Source organism: Mytilus galloprovincialis, chromosome 5, assembly GCF_965363235.1.
Source record: "Mytilus galloprovincialis chromosome 5, xbMytGall1.hap1.1, whole genome shotgun sequence".
NCBI classification, from domain to species: Eukaryota; Metazoa; Mollusca; class Bivalvia; order Mytilida; family Mytilidae; genus Mytilus; species Mytilus galloprovincialis.
In genome coordinates, this window is record NC_134842.1 from 2,205,487 (window position 1) to 2,225,911 (window position 20,425).

General features: G+C 33.2%; 1 long non-coding RNA gene across 1 annotated transcript; it reads left to right on the forward strand.

Annotated features, from left to right (window-relative positions):
- Positions 1-17,618: 17,618 nt before the first annotated feature.
- On the forward strand, positions 17,619-19,362 carry LOC143074250 (uncharacterized). The gene is made up of 2 exons (XR_012977753.1): positions 17,619-17,959; positions 19,158-19,362. It is a non-coding gene; the product is annotated as an uncharacterized LOC143074250 (long non-coding RNA).
- Positions 19,363-20,425: the final 1,063 nt, after the last annotated feature.

Sequence of the window (20,425 nt, forward strand, 5' to 3'; positions counted from 1 at the left end):
CGCCGCGGTATTTGCCAAAAGGATATGCCTTTTTTTACCCTCTCTGCCGTATAGGCGAGTGACTTCAACCATTTGAAAGAAATTTTAATGCACCCACCTAACATACGGCTAAATTATATATCACATCTGTACTATCTGATATGCCCGGTCGTAAAAAATTCGTACGGTGCAATTTCCGTCAAATCAAGATCAAAGGTCAAAAACGAAAAAGTGCAAATTTTGTAAGATTTCAGCTTTATTGCATAATATGACTTTTATATATAATTACACCTTATATAAGAATGCCAGCTTTTGATTTGCTGATAGCCAGTGTATTTTTTGCATATTCTTCTAGTATTTTATCATTTCAAACGAATCTGACTGTTTTTCACCACTGCCGGTGAATATGCCTCAAATACCATGGTATTTGCCATTTTGGATATTCCTTTTTTTATCCTCGCGAGCATCTTCCCGCCATTTTTTTTTTTTGATATGACGTTACAAAGACAGCGCGAACGCGTATACGCGGTATATTTTATGATAGTACTTGTCCTCAAAAAAATATATCCTTTTTCTAGTACAGAGAGTTGAAACTAAAATGTATTCGGTGTAATTAAACAGATATAGCATGTTTTGTATGAGTATTTGCCAAAAATACAAGTCTTGGGACAAAATTTCTCTTACCTAGCAGCTCGGGAAATTTAAGTCCCTCGACTTGTATTTTTCGCAAATACCCCTCCATAACATGGTATATCTGTTCAATAAATTCACATATGCAAACAAAATAAAATTTAGGCGGAGACAGCACATGTTTTCTGAAATTCGCGTTAAAGTTAACAAATTGTGTGAAAACCCAAAAATGTTCTTTCTGATGCAACTCTTAAACACTTAAAATTAAGTAAAACCCTGTAAAACCTATCAAAGAAGTTTTTGACACCATAAATTTCCTAAAATTATGCTTACTTCTAATCAAAAGTAAATCATAACAACTCATACAGTTGCCCAAAATACCGCCATCTGCGAAAAGCAATTGTTAAGCATTTATACCTATTTAAACACTGTATGTTGTCAATATAAGAATTAATAAACAAACTCTTGAGAATCTGAAAAACTTAAAGTAAAAAAATATGTGCGCGATCATACTATTGCTTGAAAAAAAGAGGTGCGAAACTAATAGATTGCAATCTGCATTGTAAGAAACAGACTGAAATAAACATCTTGTGAATTTTCTAATTGTTGGATTTGTAACTTCATTATGAATATTGATGTAGTGAAAAGACCGTTTATTCATTTAATGTGAACCATAACATTGAAAATTTAGACAAAAATAACTACAAAAATAAATTGATGTAAATTGAAATTTCAAACAATTAAAAAAAACTAGTAAATACATAATTAAACTTGACTTTTTGTTTGCTTAAATTGTGTTTTTATCCATTAATACGAAACGATTCCAGTTGCAACTACTCTCCCTGAATAGCTTCAATGACGAGTTCATTGTTCATACGAGGATGACTCCATGCAAGAGCTTCTGATGACGACTAAATAGAAGCTACCATTATCTTGAAACTCTACTTTCCACTATATAGATGATGTCATCTCACTTAATAGTGCCAATTTTGTGACAATGTTGCATTGGAATGATACTTTTCATTGAAATTATAAAAAAAGACTCAACAGATATAGTTTTCTCTATCACGTATCTTTAAATCGACGATGAGGGTTGGTTGACAGCAAGTGTTACGACAAAAGGGATGAGCATAGTTCAACCCATGAAAACACTCTGTACTACCCAATTATAAAATGTTCATTTCTATGTAGCAACTCCTGCATATCTATACCACTAAATTATAAGACCGATTTCATTGAGCCCCAACTCCTCTGAATCAATAACAAGTCGGAAATATTTATGATATGAGGTATAAATGTAGGGTTTTGCATCTCCTTAGTTTGTCTTTGCACGCTCAGTCGACGTCCTAACCGCAATATATGGGTTTTTTTATTTAAAAACTTGCCCAATCGCGGCATCGTGTTGTATGTGTATTTCCAAGTTAATACAATGTTCCAGCGCTTACATTTACACTCACTATTGTCGTGATAGTTAGTAACTACTCAAAACGAAGATATTAAATGAAGGCAACTATAGTATACCGCTATTCAATCAATATTCATCAATCGATTGACTTGCTACTGAAAAAAATCCGGGTCACTAACAGAACCGAGGGAAACGCATCAACTGTAACAGAAACACTGAACTGCTATAACAACAAACGCAAACATACAAAGAAACAGAGTATTCAATACTAACTGCCATATACCATATTTGGTAGAGGACATTTAAAGAATAATGATGGTTTTAAACCAGAGTTTAATGTAAAGCTGAAATCATCCTTTCGAAAATTTTATGGACGCCACTACGAGTTGTTTGATAATTATGAAATTATGTGTTTTGCCAGATGACAATTGAGAAGTTCCTATCGACCTAACCAAAACACCATCATATCTGCCTTGAATGTTATCTACCGAATAAGGCTTCGCACCGAGGTAGGAATAATATGAGCCACACGACGGGTGTTTTTGTGTGGGGTTTGTGTTACTCAATCTGTAGTTATATATGTTGTGTTTTCTGTACCATTGCTTATCTTGTTCGTTTTTTGCCCGACTTTGTCAGTTCGCTTTCAATTATGCTTTGATGTCCCTTTGATACATTTTGTAACTCTGCAAGTAGTAAAGTTAATTCTTCGTCAATTCATCCCTTTCTGCACCCATTGTATAAAAAAAATTAATCAACGTGTGGTTCGTTTTATCTCAGTTCTTCATTGGCTAAAATCCTATTATGACGTCGAAATTTCTTGCTTTCCTCTGAATGTCCTTTTGTTGTCGGCATGAAAAAAGGCGACCATGCCTGATGATGTCACATAGAAATAACACATCTTTTTGCAGATCATTCAAAAAGAAGGAATACGTGTGTCTGCATATTGATTGAAAATCATTAGAGAAACAGATTCTACCACCAAATCTCGTGTAATACGATATGTATCCACTCTCGACAGTTGAATTTTAAATATTTAAAATGCTCGGCGAGCCTCGCGTTTTAAATATTAAAATTTAACTGCCTCGAGTGGATAAATATCGTATTACACTCGATGCAATGGTAGAATCTATATGTAAATCACCGTGAGCAAATTAAGTAATTTTCGCGGATATTTGTCTTATTATGTTTGTCTTCTTTACTAAACTTTAAGGCGATTTTTTGGCCGATTTTAAATTCTGCAAGTTTATGTCATGAGAGTTCAATTATGCCAGAGGGACAATCAACATCTCAAACCATAAATCAAATAAACTTAATTTAGACCATGAACAAAAAATAAAGTCCAAGAGACGCACAACAGACTACAAAACACTGCACAGCATACAAAGATCATTGCTTAAAACAGCTAATGAGGTCAGGAAGGGTATTCAACTTTTTCATTTTTTTATTTCACAACTACTTATAGTGTTTTGCATACACAATGACCTGCATTTGTATTTGAAAAGCATATGTTAGAAATACTCAAAGCATCTTTCATTCAAACAATTAGAGATATTAAACTTCTAAACACATGGTATATGTCTTACTCGATTTCAAACTTAAAAGAAGCAGCAGCATTATATTTAGTTCGTTAGCATCCCGTTTTAGACAACCAAGTGTTTCTAAACAAGGTTATGTATTTCAATGTTGCTTACGAATTAGTAGCAAAGTTATGTTGGCATTTAAATATGATTACAAAAAGTAAATACGTTTGACTTCGTAAAAAACACATTTTTACCTCAATTAGCTCGTATATATTTTTTTCGAATTTGAATACCCCTTCTTTCATAGTGGAAAATCATTCTACTCCCTGATATTGACAATTACCGATGTGCTATCTTAACACAGAATAACAAAATGATCGCTATTTGCAGATGGCAGATTTTTGGGCAACTGCAAACAGTTCAATAGAAGGCTGTTCTATGAACAATAATTAATAATTGCATCTCAAAATTACAAAACAAATATTCCTTGACCTTAAACATATACATTTATCTATTTTTTTAGAATACAAACATCGATCCCCCAATATATTTTTTGCTTTTAGAACATTTTTTCATTTTTTTAGGATTTGTGATGAATTTCAATTTTTCGGGATATATTGCGCATCTAACCTCTTATTTTTGTTTGATTTGGAAGTAATGTATCATGTTATATAAATTTCCTCTGATCTTTTGGAAAATTTTATAGTAGAAGAGTTAGGAAATTGCTTTTGTTTAGTGATCGCAAAAAAAAATTTAAAAAATTCATGACCTTTGACCTTGATTTAACAGAAAATTCACCATACGACTTGTATACGACCGGGAAAAACAGAAAGTACAGATTAATAACTTTCGAATGATATTTAAACAGCCGTGTGTTAGGTGGGTGCATTGAAGTCGTTAACTAAGTGTCATTTTGAAATAAGTCACTCGCCTAGTGGTATTTGCCAAAAAGTACTCTATCCGACTGGACGCTTGTAACGTCACGATCATCAATACGTTTTTGAACATTATCATTCGGTGTAATTAAACAAATATATCATGTGCTTGAGGGGTATTTGCGAAAAATACTAGTCTTGAGAAAGAGTTTCCCTCGCCTTACGGCTCGTGAAATTTAATATTCTCTCGACTGGTATTTTTCGCAAATACCCCCTCCTCAACATGATACATCTGTTTAAAGTAAGCTTAATTTCTGCCCAAAACTATATATTGAAATGTCAAACGCACTTTTTGTTAAAAAAAAACATAAAGAGACCTAACCCTTCCAAACTTGGGATCTCCACGGTTTATGGTTATGTTTGTTTTGCTCTGTCTCTAGTTTTGTATTTTGTGTTTTGTATACTGTTGTTTGTCTATTGGTATTTTTTGTTTCTTCTTTGGGATTGTCATCTTATATAAATGTTCATAACGAGTCTGTGTTACGATGCATCTATAGATCGTTTGTGTCTGAACAATTTGCTTTGGTGCATCTTTCTACATTCATATTAATAATAAGATTATGTTCTGTCTTTTTCGCGGTACATATTTAGTTCCTATGATGATATCAAAATAAAGGTGTGGATTAATATGTAATCTAATTTTCTGCTATTCTTAACATCTAACATATGTTAATATTAACTTAAGACATTGACCTTATAATAAGTTTTAAATGAAAACATCATTACGTGACAAACAATAATTGTACTTGTAAATCTCGAGACAAAGTATTTAACTTGTATATGGTGCAAAGTGGAGAACGATCTTAACATTCATGGTACACCCATACTCTAGCACGTTTTTATTGCAACAATACCACTATCAGTCGGCATTTGAAAAGTAGAATCACAACAATACCGAACTCCGAGAAATATTAAACGAAGAGTCCCTAATCAAATTGCAAACTCAAAAGCTGAAACACATGAAACGAATGGATTATAACTGTCATATTTCTGACTTGAAATACCACCATATAATACAAGTTTTCGTATTACCACATTGTCTCTATTATGGTATTTATAACAACTGTGGATATACAGATTTATAAAGCCATACCAACAACGTTTTGACAAATCTTTATGAAGAACAGAATACTTATAATCAACAAAAACATTTTTTTTAGAAGAAATGTGAAAAATTAATGTTTGGTCATTTCTAGCATGATTTGTTTAAGACTATGAAAAAGCCAAGACGTTAACAATGTTACATATAAGTAATATTTTATCCATTTGTTTAATTACATGTGTACGGCTTACTCATTTATTTGATTTAGGCGAGTAAAGTAGTTTGTTTGTCAGATTACACAATTTATAAATATTGTTTCATGATTAGAAATAATTGGAATAATAAAAAAGAAAGGCAAACTAGTGTGCTTTATCAACTGGTGACACAGAGATATGTCTCGCCTGCTCACATACAATTTCAGAAAAAGACTATCGAATGGACAGCAGTATTACTTATCTATTTGATCATGGCATAGAAATGCTATATATACTGAAATGTACTGATAGTAATTAAACTTTAAGCAAAATATTATCAATTTGTCACAAGTAGTTCTTCTCCAAACAACTAAAACAAGAAATTTAACATCTTACTGCTAATGTATCCAAAGGCACTGTACCTTGGCCATGGGACCAGGGCCTCCAAATAGTTGTCAAACAGATATGTACTGATATTAATGCAACTTCATACAAAATATCAATGATCTATCACAACTAGATGCTAACTTCTTTATTCAAAATTGCTGCACCATGATCTACTGATCAGGGCCTATAAATGTCTCGACATACTTAAATGTACTGATGATAATGCAACGTTATGCAAAATATAATCGATCTGTCACAAGTAGTTCTTCTCAAAACGACAATTAATCTTAAGTCACTGTACCATGACCTAGGAAGTTGTTCTTCTCAAAACGACTAAAGCAGGAAACTTAACATTGAATTGCTAATTAATTCAAAGTCACTGCACCATGACCAAGAGGGAAAGGCCTCAAAATAGACACGCACTGATATTAATGCAATTTCATACATGATATTATTGATACATCACAACTAGATGCTATCAAATTAACTTACGCAGAAAACTTTACATTGAAATTGTTAGCTAATTCAATGTTTTAGGACCATGACCCAGGGATCAGGTCCTTGAAATAGTTGTTAACATGATATGTACTTATGATAATGCATCATTTAATCAAATAAGAATACTCTATATTTCTTAAATAACTAATTTTAGCATAACACTTGACAAATGTTAACGCTATCGCTGTTGCTGGAAACACAATTCCTATGTCTCGCATAACATTGCAAAAAATAACCGAAGGTTCTGCTAGCCACAAAACCAGGTTCAACCCACCATTTTATCTTAAAAAGTCCTATACCAAGTCCGGAACATTGTTATATTATAGTTCTTTTTTTTGTGTGTTTCAATTTAGTGCTTCAATTTAGTGTTTCTGTTTTGTCGTTGTTCTCTTTTGATGGTTTTCCCTCAGTTTTAGTTTGTAACCCGCTTTTGGTTTTTTTTCTTAATCGATTGATGAATTTCGAACAGCGGTATATTACTGTTGTCTTATATCCGCGTATTTGACTATATATTTTTGTTAGCATACTATATTTTATTGTACTTGTTACTTGTGTCGTGTCCACTTTGCTTAAATATATATGGAAAGATGGTAATGTCTTTTCTGTCCATTAAAACGAAATAGCAACACAAATGTGGTGCACACTGAACAAGCCGAATTTTTTTAAAGTGTGCAGAATTATTTGTTTAACTATTTCGAATAAACAGAAAAAATGTATCATTTCTTCTTATCTGATTGTTAATTCTTAATTCCAATTTTTAAAAAGACAATGTGAAGAACGTCACGGTTGCATGTCATGAATATGTCTATGGGCTGAAAAACGTAAAATAACTTTCAGTCTATCAGAAGATATGGTTCAAAATTAAATCATTATAATTATTAAACTATTTTAAACAAACAAACTTCGGAGTGAAAACAATCGAAAGTACATTGATATATTGTTAAGTGCAATACAGATGTGTTTAAGCAATACAGGTTGTGTATTTTGACAGCTTCCCCATATATATACTGAACATCGGACCGGAGTTCATCCTAGATTGTAGAAAGGTCCGATACTATCATTGTAGACTGTTGCAGTAAAAAAAAATTTTTATCCTTTTTTCAATGCAATGAAGTTGGATTGCAATTGTGTTGTTTGCCGAATTTTGAAGAGAGCCGTGGTGTAGTGATTAGTGCACCGGAGCACTAGCACAAAGGCTCCTGGTTCGGGGTTCCGGGATGAAAATTTCAGAGACTGAATTTTCGGCTCTTTTTTGACACCATTTGCGAGTTTGGTCTTGAAGACACGATGATAGTCCGTCGTAAGGGGACTATAAATGGCTGTTCTTTGCTAAGCGAGAGAGTCATATATCTTGCACATACAAGATACCCCTGTAGATTTTAAAAAGAAACAGGCTAATGCCGTTACAAGGCAGCACTCGCATCTGCAAAGTGGAAAGGAATTAATATAAGTTGCATAATTTGTTTCCCAATCCACTATAAATAAATATGTTTAAACTAAACTAATGAATATATATCATACTTCACCCAGATAGTGGCAGTAATTTAATTATGTACAAGTTCCATTTGTTTAGTAGTAACGTGTTAGTCACACTGCGTTGTATTGTTGGTGTCCATATGGGCTTTTATCTAAACCGTTTTCGGATCAGTAATTCAGCTAAACTTTACAATGGTCGATATAGCATATTAAACTTTACTCATTTGCAGCTTGTAATAAGTAATTATCATGATTGCGGTTTCTAAACCGCGTTACACATTTCATCCTCATATTAAAGTTCAATGTGGACAGCAATACTGTTAATGATCCTACTCCTTTGTATTCGTCGCTGGTGTCAAAATGATAATGATATGTGTCTTAAAACATTATCATTTAGATTTATGACAACGAAATTATCACTTAATAATCTTGTAAACAGCTTGTAATTATATAAACGTATTACAAACTTGGATGCGTGACAATAAAGATACCTCGATATAACCTTACAACTGATTACTCACAACGGGTAATAGAAATACATAAGGTCTATTCAATCTTATATTTAAAATAGAAACTAAATCGTCATGGCTCATTTAAAATCAATAGATATGATCGGGTATCAAGAATATTAAATAGATTATGACAAAGGAAATTCGCAGGTTTAAATTTAGTTTATTATGACGGCGGTTATAAGTAGTTTGACCTTGTCAAGGTCATGTAATTTTTCAGATAAGTGTTCTATTCAATAACTTAATCATTTGGCTTTGTATATCAGTATACTATACGGAAGTCAATATGAGAGGATCATAACTGTCCTTTACTGAAGGAAAACAAAAAAATGGCTTCCAAAACAAAGCAAACTCTTTTCAGATCTTGTTATCTTTCTGAATCTGAAATAGCTATGACACAGTTTCCATCACATTGTCGTCTTGGGGAAGTATATAGGAATATTGCAGACACATATTTTATAGAACCTACAGAGGAAAGCTTATCTTACAGCAAATTTTCAGAATTTCTCTTCAATGGCAGTGAACGAAGCGCACTGAAGATTCTGTACATGCTCTATGTACTTACGGAATGCACGTGATCTCAATCCAAGTTGTAAGTATAGTATACTAGTAATATAAATGCATACAAACTCTCCAAGCAATGTACGCGTTGCAATGAGACTTCGTGTTTATGTCACAGGATTGCTTCTGTAAGTAAATGTGGTAGGTTTTAGTCAGACGTTAGCCATTGAGCTTAGAAAATACTGTTTTAGATAAGTCGGATATGAGTGTTGCCTGTATCATAGAGGGTCCGGGTTCGATTGTTCAAAAGTAAATATTTGAATCGAAAAACGAAAATGAGCGTTGCCTTGTATCACAGAGGTTCCGGGTTCGATTGTTCAAAAGTAAATATTTGAATCGAAAAACGAAAAACAATTTGAATAATTTATTCTTAAAAAATTCCTGACTAAAATATTAATCAGTTTACATCGATTACAATCATTAAAAATCTTAAACATCACTACATGCATGGACATATTAAGTTAATGACTTGGGGAAATAATCACACCATTACAAGGCAACATTATCTTCCAAAATAATTTACAGTAAGGAACGAATAATTTTGGGGCTTGTTTTGTAAAAATGTATGCCCTTTCAGGCACATGATATATGTCGATTATTATTTCATCATGGAGACCAGGATCAAAATTGTGTACACCATAGGCGTTTCGATTGCGTGTGTCTCCTTTACACATACATTGTAAAGATTGAAATTATATTGAAAGTCTTAGAAAAGAAAGGTTATACAAATAACATTATGACTGAGTCATGTACTTGTGATAAATTCAGATGAACCCTGTCAGACAAATATGTGCACCATGCTATCATTCCTGTAGACTGTAGTGGAGCCTCTGCTTATAGTGTCTGATAAACGAAGTGAACCAGAAAACCGCTACCTTATATACTGATCCATGAAATAAGTTCAAGGCCATATAACTCTGCCGGATACCCTACAACCGTTGCCTACATCAAACATAATTTACCCACCGCTTGGAGTATATCAATAACGGGATAGACCACGAAAACCTTACCTTGGTTATTCATTCATGTAGTAAAAATATTTAAGTCAATTGAAACCTGTCTACTAGATATCAACATACATATATACCTGGCAAGGACACCAACAAGAATTACACAACATGAACTATATATATAAATGATAATGTTAAACTGAACAGACATTGAATCACATGTTATCCCTCATCATAACTTCTTCCGTGATGCAAAAGTTGCTAACAATTTACTACTCAACTATATCATTATTTTTTTATCACTATTTTTAGAATTAGAAGCATTAGTTCTTAAACAAACTCAGAAACAACATCGAGGATGTACATTTAAATCCGTTCAATACTGATATGCTGGTACAAACTAACCCTGACAGTAAGGAAACAACGTTGAGGATGTACATTTAAATCTGTCCAATACTGATATACTTGTACAAACTAACACTGACAGAAAAGCTGCAACGCTGGACAGATGTTTCAACGATGTGTTCAAACTTTTACAAATCTACGTGAAATTGTATCATACATTTGATTATTTCAGTTGTTGGGGGAAATGGGTGAAAGTAGTTATAAAAGGTACCAGGATTATAATATAATACGCCAGTCGTGCGTTTCGTCTACATAAAACTCATCAGTGACGCTCAGATCAGTTATAAAGCCAATAGAGCATTGAGGACCAAAGCAGTTGAATATTTGATATATCATTTATTTGTTCTATTGTTTACATGAAAATACTACAGTGCGTGATCAAAATTATACATTGCCTTATGTTATTTGTTTAAACATTATATTCTATAAGTTGCGACAGACGAGTGGCCAATCATATGTATTTAATAAACACAATTTCTGCTGTTGTCTGTTCTATGGTCGAGTTGTAGTCTCTTTGACACATTCCCCATTTCAATTCTCAATTTTGTTTAAATCCAATGTCTTCCTTCTCCGAGCAAATTGCATTCTAAAATTTAGTATAATACGATAATCAGAGACTAAAAAGTTACAATATAACGACATTTGTGAATCCACTATTTGGAGTCTGTTTGTTTGTTATGATTCTTAGCGTCGTGTATGATAGTCAATACTGACAGTTCCAAGGATCGTATGATAAGTGCAATATCGATTTTAAGAGTGGTCAATACGTGTTTCTGAAAGAACCGTCTTCAGATATGCTGCACACAAGAAGTTTCGTTAACTAAATATATAGAACATTAAAAAGAAACAAATCGTAAAACAGATTTAAATCGTACTACCACAAGCATGTTAGGTAATATCTGATTCATAAGGTTAAAATACACCTTTTAAGTACAATTTTGCAATTTATATATGTTATAAACTAAAAATTTAAATGTATCTGTCCTGGTCGTTGTGAAAATAATATGTTTGTATAAAACGTACAGAAAAGTGTATCACATTTGACCAATCAAATTTAAATTGGATATTCTTTCTAATACATGTCTGTCAGCAATCTCTAGCTGTCCACACTATCGTTATCGTTTAAAAACAAGGATTTTGCACTCGACTCCAATCCTAATCAAGGACTATCAGTGTCCTTGCTGATGGTCAATGGTTCTCTCTGGAAGTCTGATTTCCCCCACCAATACAAAACAAAATAGACATTAGTGTTTGATGTATTGTTTAGAAAATAGTATACATAAATCTCCACCTTACAAAACATTCCTATTAAATAAACGAAATGATCTGTATTATATAAAAAAAAAAAAGTTGTGGTATGATTGCCAATTAGACAACTCTCCACGAGAGACCAAATGACACAGAAACTATCAACTATAGCTCACCGTACGACCTTCAACAATAAGCAAAGCCCATACCGCATAGTCAGCTATAAAATGCCTTGAAATAACAAATGTGAACAATTCAAACGAGAAAGCAAACGGCCTTATTGATGTACAAAAAATGAACGAATAACATATAGGTAACACATCAACAAGCGACAATTACTGAAATCAGGTTCCTGACTTGGATAAGGTACATACATACACTTACATACAGAATGCGGCAGGGTTAAACGTATTAGAGGAATCCCAACCCTCCCTCTATCCTTGGATAGTGGTGTAACAGTACAACATAAGAACGAACTATAAAATTAGTCGAAAAAGGCTTAACTCATCAGGTGAATACAAATAGACATGTTACGAAAAGGTATATTCTCGACGCTGAGGTTGACAAATAAGACTTTAAATTAAGGGACGGTGTCAAAACATTGATTATAATTCAAACAGGTAAACTTTAAATCTTGTGCGTCTTGGTAAATTCTAAACACATTTATCTAGAACATCATAATGTAACATCCTATGATGGTAATTGTGTTTGTGATATCATTTCTGGCTATCATAAGACATGAAAAGTGTATTCGTGCAGGAGTGGGTGGGCTAGAAAAGGGGGGGGGGGGGTGGGCTGTCTGAGAGGTAAACAAGTTCATTAGATTATAGATTGATATTATATACATATTAAGCTAAATAGATATTAGCTTTATTGTTGTATAACATTTCCTGAAACAGTTCATTCTGTCGCTCCACTAATCATACACAGAGCTCTATAGTCTGGCTGATTTTTCTCTCTCGGGTGCCGTCATAAGCTTCCAATGACTGAAAGTTTTTTAGTGCTTTATAGCGTGTTCGACACTCTGATATAGAACATTCCTTTTTTACACTTTCTTCTTTCTATTCGTGGTTAAGCTTCCAAGTTGGTGGCGTCTGTAGGGGTAAACATTTTCGAAGAACACATATAACACAGTAGCTAACGACCAACACTGAACTACAGGCCCCTGACTTAGGACAGGCCTATGAAAAGCTTTAACATTTTTGTTATATGTCCTGCCTGTTTATCGCCCTATTCTATCCGGACTTTTTATTAGCTTGTTCAGCCTTGTTTGACATGAATTGTCACCCTGCAATTTTTTGTGAAGTTGCTCATTCTGCCATTTTTTTAAATCTCGAAACTTCTTTTTTTCAAATTGAATCCTTGTCCCCTCCCCCTCCCTGAAAAAGGTACCTCTGTAGAGTAGTAGTAGATACACATCAAACAGATTTGATATAAAAGCGCCATATAAATATTTTTAGAGAACCCCTAGCATTGTTATCTTAAATAGAGAAAAGACCAATCGGTCATCGGTGTTGATTTTACTATCGTCATTTTTGTCGAATTTCCACAAAACGTTTCAGGAATTTATAAAATACAAAATATCTGCATAAAGTGGTGTTAGAGTGTAAATGCAAAGTCATTATGCTATCATGCAAAACATCATTGTAACGCTGCAGGGATGTTCAACCGGTGAGTAGTGGGGCCTGTATTACACAAACCTCTTACCGTTCTGAACATGCATGAAATATTTGCCACCGGATGTAAAACGACAATCAATAAATCACAAACCCCTTATAAAGAAAATACAAATTGAGCTGTAACTGTTCGAATTAAGACAAAGTTGTAAGGACATAAAGGGAAAAATACATGTATTCGACGCTATATCATATGATTGCAAGTAAATTTCCTAAAACTATAACATGTTTCAAGTTGAAATTGTAAAACAAAATCCTGTTTAAGGTGTTTTAAAATACACCCCGTTAAATAAAAAAATAGGTGGTAAACAAGTGGATCGGAATGCATACACCTCTTTTTTTATTTTCATAACTTTATTAAAATTACCGTAAGAAACTTATTCACGAGTAGTATAATACCAGATTTTTTGAAAGACCTGTTAAGGGCTCGCCGAAGAATTCACACACGTATGTACCCCGTACATCTACTGCATTTACATGAACGCCCCCCCCCCCCTCCCCCTCTCTCATTTTTGAATTGCTATCTATTTCTCATATTTCATATGGTAAAAATGTTATTGAATATTCGTTCCATATGGAATTTCCTCCAAAAGGATCAATTCAGGTTTTTAGAATTATATTCAATGTATACACAGGTAATCTCTTTTGTGTTTTGACACAACCCCACATTTAAAATGTAATTTGTCAACATCAGCGTCGTGAATATACCTTTTCGTAACATGTCTAATAGCAATACATATAACATCAACAGAAAGTGGACGTGGTCGTGTACTTGTTTATCCCTACAACAAAAAGACAATGAGTACTGACCTAAGAGTACTCGCAGTTACTGACAGCTAGTTTAAATACACTAACGAAGCATGTTTTTTATATGTATTAATAATGGGCTTACACACGAGTCATTATGTTATACCTTTAAAAAAATTGCATTAACACTAGTTACTATGAATTGAAAATAGCAATTAGTTTGCTATCAATAACGATAAAATACAAAAAAAATATGTAATTAATTCAACTCATTTTGGCATCTAATCAAATGAGTGTCTAATGTAGCGAAACGCGCGTCTGGCGTATTAAATTATAATCCTGGTACCTTTGATAAATGTTATAGTGAAGATAAAAACTCGAAGAACGAAATACAATAAAAAGAAATGTACAAATTGATACTTCATTCTTGATGAATATGATTTATGCATAAGTTGTTATAGACATGATTCAACTAGTATTAGTAACAGAGGTTGCTGATAAATTGGTGTCTTTTGTCTTTATGTTTATATATATACATCCGTTCGTGATAAGCTTATGAGTGACGCCATTTCAGGGCTTGAGGGGTAGGTCTTATGTTTCTAAGCCATTTCAGGGCATGAGGGTATAGTCTTATAATGTAATGTTACAGCGTGTCCAAGGTTAAACGGACGGGCTGCCAGTCTTAAGTCACAGGCCTGGTATGCAGTTTGAGTTTCTTATTTTGTGTCATATTTTATTTTTCGTTCACTGTTAATCATCAATCAGGCTAGAATGTTTGAATATCCCTTTTGTATCTTTCACAATTCTGATCAGTATGTACAAAGATTAAAGATATTTTATAAATGAAAAACGTCAGTAGTTAAATGTTCAAATTGGTTCCGTGTTACAGGTGTATTACACGTTACGGTTCGCTTTGGTGCATCTTTCTACATTCTTATTCATTTTAAGATTATGCACTCTCTTTGTTCGAGTACATTAATTTATCAGTTCATATGATGATATCAAATTAAAGGTTTGGATGAAAAAGGTTATTTAATTTTCTGCTCTTCGTGACAATTAATATTTGTTAATATTAACTTAAGACATTGCCCTTATAATAATTTTAAAATGACAACAGCAATAGGTTACAAACAATAAGTGTACTTGTTAATCTTGTGGCAAAGTATTTAACGTGTATATGGTGCAAAGTAGAAAACGATCTTGACAAACATGATAAACCCATACTCTAGTACGTTTTCTAGCAACAATAACACTATCACTCGGCATGTGAAATACAACCATATAATACCAGTTGTCATGTCACCCTATCATCTCCATTATTGTATCGTTATCCATATAAACTGTTCATGTACAGATTTGTAACCATACCTAAAGACGATTTGACAAAGCTTTCGTCAACTTTCTAGAACACCATATCTGTAATCTACAGAATGAACAACGCTTTAAACGTTGAAAAGAATGTGAAAATTTATCTGTTTAGACTTGTCTAGCATGATTTTTTTTATTATTCATCCATTTTTTTTAATTTACATATGAACGGCTTACTGATTTATTTCGTTTTTGAAAAATGCACTGTTTCACTAAATTTTGTACGATATTTTAGTTCATTGAAATAATTATTATATTATTTTTTGTTTGGTGTTTAGCCAGTAAATAAACTCATCATAGATACCAGGACTAAATTTGTATATACGCCAGACACGCGTTCCGTCTACAAAAGACTCATCAATGACGCTCGAATCCAAAAATGGTTAAAAATGCCAAATAAAGTACGAAGTTGAAGATCATTGAAGACCAAAATTCCTAAAAGTTTTGTCAAATACAGCTAAGGTAATCAATGCCTGAGGTAGAACAGCCTAAGTATTTCAAAAATTCAAAATTTTGTTAACAGTTAATTTATAAATATAACCATATCAATGATAATTCATGTCAGCACAAAATTGCTGACTACTGGGCTGGTGGTACAGCAGTAGTGCTTATTTGTTAAAAGTCGCTGGACCATGATCTAGTGAGCAGGGCCTAGAAATGTCTCGACATTCTAACATGTACTGATAGTAAGCAACTTTACGCAAAATATTATCGATCTGTCACAAGTAGTTCTTTGGCCATTCCCCATTTTTTTCTCAATTTTACTTCTTAAAACAACTAAAACAAGAAACCTTACATTGAATTGTTAATTAATTCAAAGTCACTGTACCATGGCCATGGGGGCAGGGCCTCATACCTGTCTTCAAACAGATATGTACTGATATTATGCAACTGATACATAATATAATCACAGGCAATCACAACGAGATGCTATCCAACTAACTTACGCAGAAACTTAACATTGAAAACTGTTAGTTAACTAAAAGTTGCTGGACCATCACCTATGGGTCAGGTCTTCGAAATAATATGTACTGATAGTAACTAAACTTTATATCAAATATCAATAATCTATCACTAGTATTCTCTATATAATTAACTTAAGTAGAAAACTTAACAATTGTTGACGCTATCGCTGTCGCCATCGCCGTAAAACACAATCTCGTTGTCTCGCTTTCCGCGTACATAACAATATATAGTTTGGAATATTGTATTTTCATTTGTGTCGAATCCACTTTGCTAAAATACTTATGGAATGAGGTGTACACTGCATAAGCCTTGTTATTTAACAGTGTGCACAACATTTTGTAGGCTATTTCGAATAGACAGAAAAACTATCATTCCTTCTTAACCAATTCTAAGTTCCAATTTTAAAAAGGAAAACGTGAAGAACATCACGGTCACATTAAATGAATATATCTATGGACAGAAAGACAAAAAACGTTCAGCCTATCAGAAGATGTGGTGCAAATTAAATCATTAGCAAATAAAATCTTTTTTTAATAAAGCAAACTTCGGTGAAAACAATGCATTTAAGTTACATTTCAATTGTGCTGTTTTCTAATAATACATTTCAACCCTCACCCGGCTTATTGCACTAATCTAATCAAGTTTCATTTGTTTAATAGTACCGTTTTAGTCACACTGCATTGTATTGTTGGTGTCCATGCTGGATTTGATGTAACTATTTTCGGATCTGTAATACAGCTTAATTTTAGAACGGTCAATATAGCATATTACATTTTAGTCATTTCCAATTATCATTTTGGTTTCCAAACCGCGTTACACATTTCATCCACATAATACCAATGATCCTACTTATTTGTATTCATCGCTGGTGTCAAAATAATATAAGTCTTCAAACATTATCATTCCGATTTGTAACAAAGAAATGATCACAACTTAATCTTGTAAACAGCTTGTCATTATATCAACGTATTTCAAACTTAGCTGCGTTACAATAAAGATACCCCGATATAATATTACAACTGATTACTCACATCGGGTAATAGAAATACATAAGGTCTATTAAATCTTATATTGGCAAGGTCATGTAACTTTTCAGATAAGTGTTCTATTAACGAACTTGGATATTTCTATATCAATATACTATATGGGAGTCAATCTGAGAGGATCATAGTTGTACTTTACTAAAGGAAAACAAACAAAATGGCTTCCAGAACAAAGCTAACCCTATTCAGATCTTGTTATATTTCTGAATCTGAAATAGCTGTGACACAGTTTTCATCGCATTGTCGTCTTGGGGAAGTGTATAGGAACATTGCAGACACATATTTTATAGACCCTACAGAGGAAAGCTTATCTCACAGAAAATCTACAGAACTGCTCTTCAATGGCAGTGAACGGATCGGACTGAATATTATGTACATGCTCTATGTACTCACGGAATGCACGTGATCTCAATCGCAGTTGTAAGTTTAATGTATATGTATAAAAAAAAATCCAAGCAATGAACGCGACGCAATGAGACTTGTGTATATATGACGGGATTGCTTTCTTTAGTAAATATGGTAGGTAAAAGAGGGGCAAAAGATACCAGAGGTTCAGTCAAACTCATAAATTGGAAATAAACTGAAATCGCCAATGCTACAAAAGAAATAAACAAACAGATAAATAATAGAACAGAAGACACAACATAGAAAACTAAAGACTAAACTACACGAACCCCACCAAAACTGGGAGTGATCTCAGGTGTAAGATCCTGCTTCACATGCCAAATAGTTACCACATTTGAGTTGAAAACAAATTTCCAGGTTAAAGCAATTAGACAAAGTATGTGGCAATGTTAATTTGTGGTGAAGAAATTAGTTCTTTAAAACACAAATTGATTCAACATTTTTGTATTGTTTCGACTTCGATCATCTCGTGGTGTTAGCTGTTTTGTTAGTCGAACTATAAGGTCATTATTTTGTTTATGTTTTTAAATTTATTTATTTTTTGTGTACTGATGTTTGTCTTTTGGTTTTGTTTTTCTTTCTGCCATGGAGTTACCAGTTTATATTCGACTTGTAAGTTTGAAGGCCCCGTTTATATCTTTCTTCTCTCTTTAGTGAATTGATGTTGTTGATCATTTTTTTTATTGTAGTAAAAGAATCAAATTGTTCAAAAGAAAATATTTAAATCGATGAACGATTCCAGAAAGCAAAAATGACAATTTTACATCGATTACAATCATTGGAAATATAAAACATCACTTCATACATGTCATACATGGACATCTATAGGTAATGACTTGGGACATAAATGCAACCTTGTTTACTGATCCATAAAGTGAGTTTAAGTCAGTATTAACTCAGTAGCTGTTGCCTACACCAAACACAGTTCCCCACTGCTTGTAGTATTTTATTAACGGGCTAGACCACGAAAACCTTTAATAGTTAATCATTCATGTAATAATATCTATGTCAACTGACACCTGTCTATCAGATGTGCAAAATATAAATATATACCTGGTAAAGACACCAACAAGAATGACACAACATCAATTATATATTAAATATTACACTGAACATACAATGAATCACATGTTATCTCACATCATAACCGTGATGCAAAAGTTGCAAACAGTTTACTACCCAACTATATTATTATTTTTATCATTATTTTCAGAATGAGCAGCATTAGTTCTTAAACAAACTTTTAGGATGGACATTGAAATCCGTTCAATATTGATATGCTGGAAAAACTAACCCTGACAGTAAAACATCAACAATGAGAAAGAGGTTTGAACGATGTGTTAAACAATTTACAAATCTAAGTGAAATTGTATCATACATTTTATTAATTCAGTTGTTGGAATAAATGTGTAAAAGTAGTTATGACAGGTACCAGGATCATGCTCTTCAACACGACGGATGCCAAATGTGGAGCAGGATCTGCTGACCCTTCCGGAGCACCTGAGATCACTCCTAGTTTTTGGTGGGGTTCGTGTTGTTTATTCTTTAGTTTTATATGTTGTGTCATGTGTACTATTGTTCGTCTTTTTCATTTTTAGTCATGGCGTTGTCAGTTTATTTTCGATTTATGAGTTTCATTGTCCCTTTTGTATCTTTCGTCCCTCTATTGTACTTGTTTGGCTTTATAAAAATTTTGATATGAGCGTCACTGATGAGTTTTTAAGGAGACGAAATGCGCGTCTGACGTACTAAATTATAATCCTGATACCTTTGATAACTATTAAAACGACGGACGCGCGTTTCGTCTACATAAGACTCATCAGAGACACTCCGATCAAAAATGTTATAAAGCCAAACAAGCAGAAAGTTGAAGAGCATTGATGAGTAGTTTGAATATTTGCAGGTGCGCTCGACTCTATACCGAAGGTTGGTGGTTTCTCTGGCTTATATTAAAATGTACTAATTGCTACTTCATTCTTGATGTTGATGAATCTGATTTATGTATAAGTTGTTATGGGCATTGAACTAGTATTAGTAACTGAGGGTGCTGATAAATTGATGTCTTTTGTCTTTATGTTTATATATAGCCTTCCTTTTTTGCTCAGTCTTATGTTGCAAGCCAATTCAGGGCTTGAGATTAAGTCTTATGTTACAGCGTTTTCAATCGAAAACGAACGGGATGCTAGTCTTAATTCAGGAGTCTGTTTTCAGTAGTTGGGGTGCTTACTTTATGTCATACTTATTTTTTTGAACTGTTAATCATCAGTCAGGCCGAAAAAAAAATCCGTTTATTTATTTTTATTTGTTTTTATTGATGGGTCTGTTATTTGGATTCTAAAAGATAGATTTTTCGTTTGCATTTTTCCACGTGTCAAACACAAATTAACAATACATCATATAAGTAGGTCCAGGATCTTCTTGAAAAGATATGGTTTCAAAGCACACATTCCAGTGAATGTTTGCATTCATATCTCCGAGATA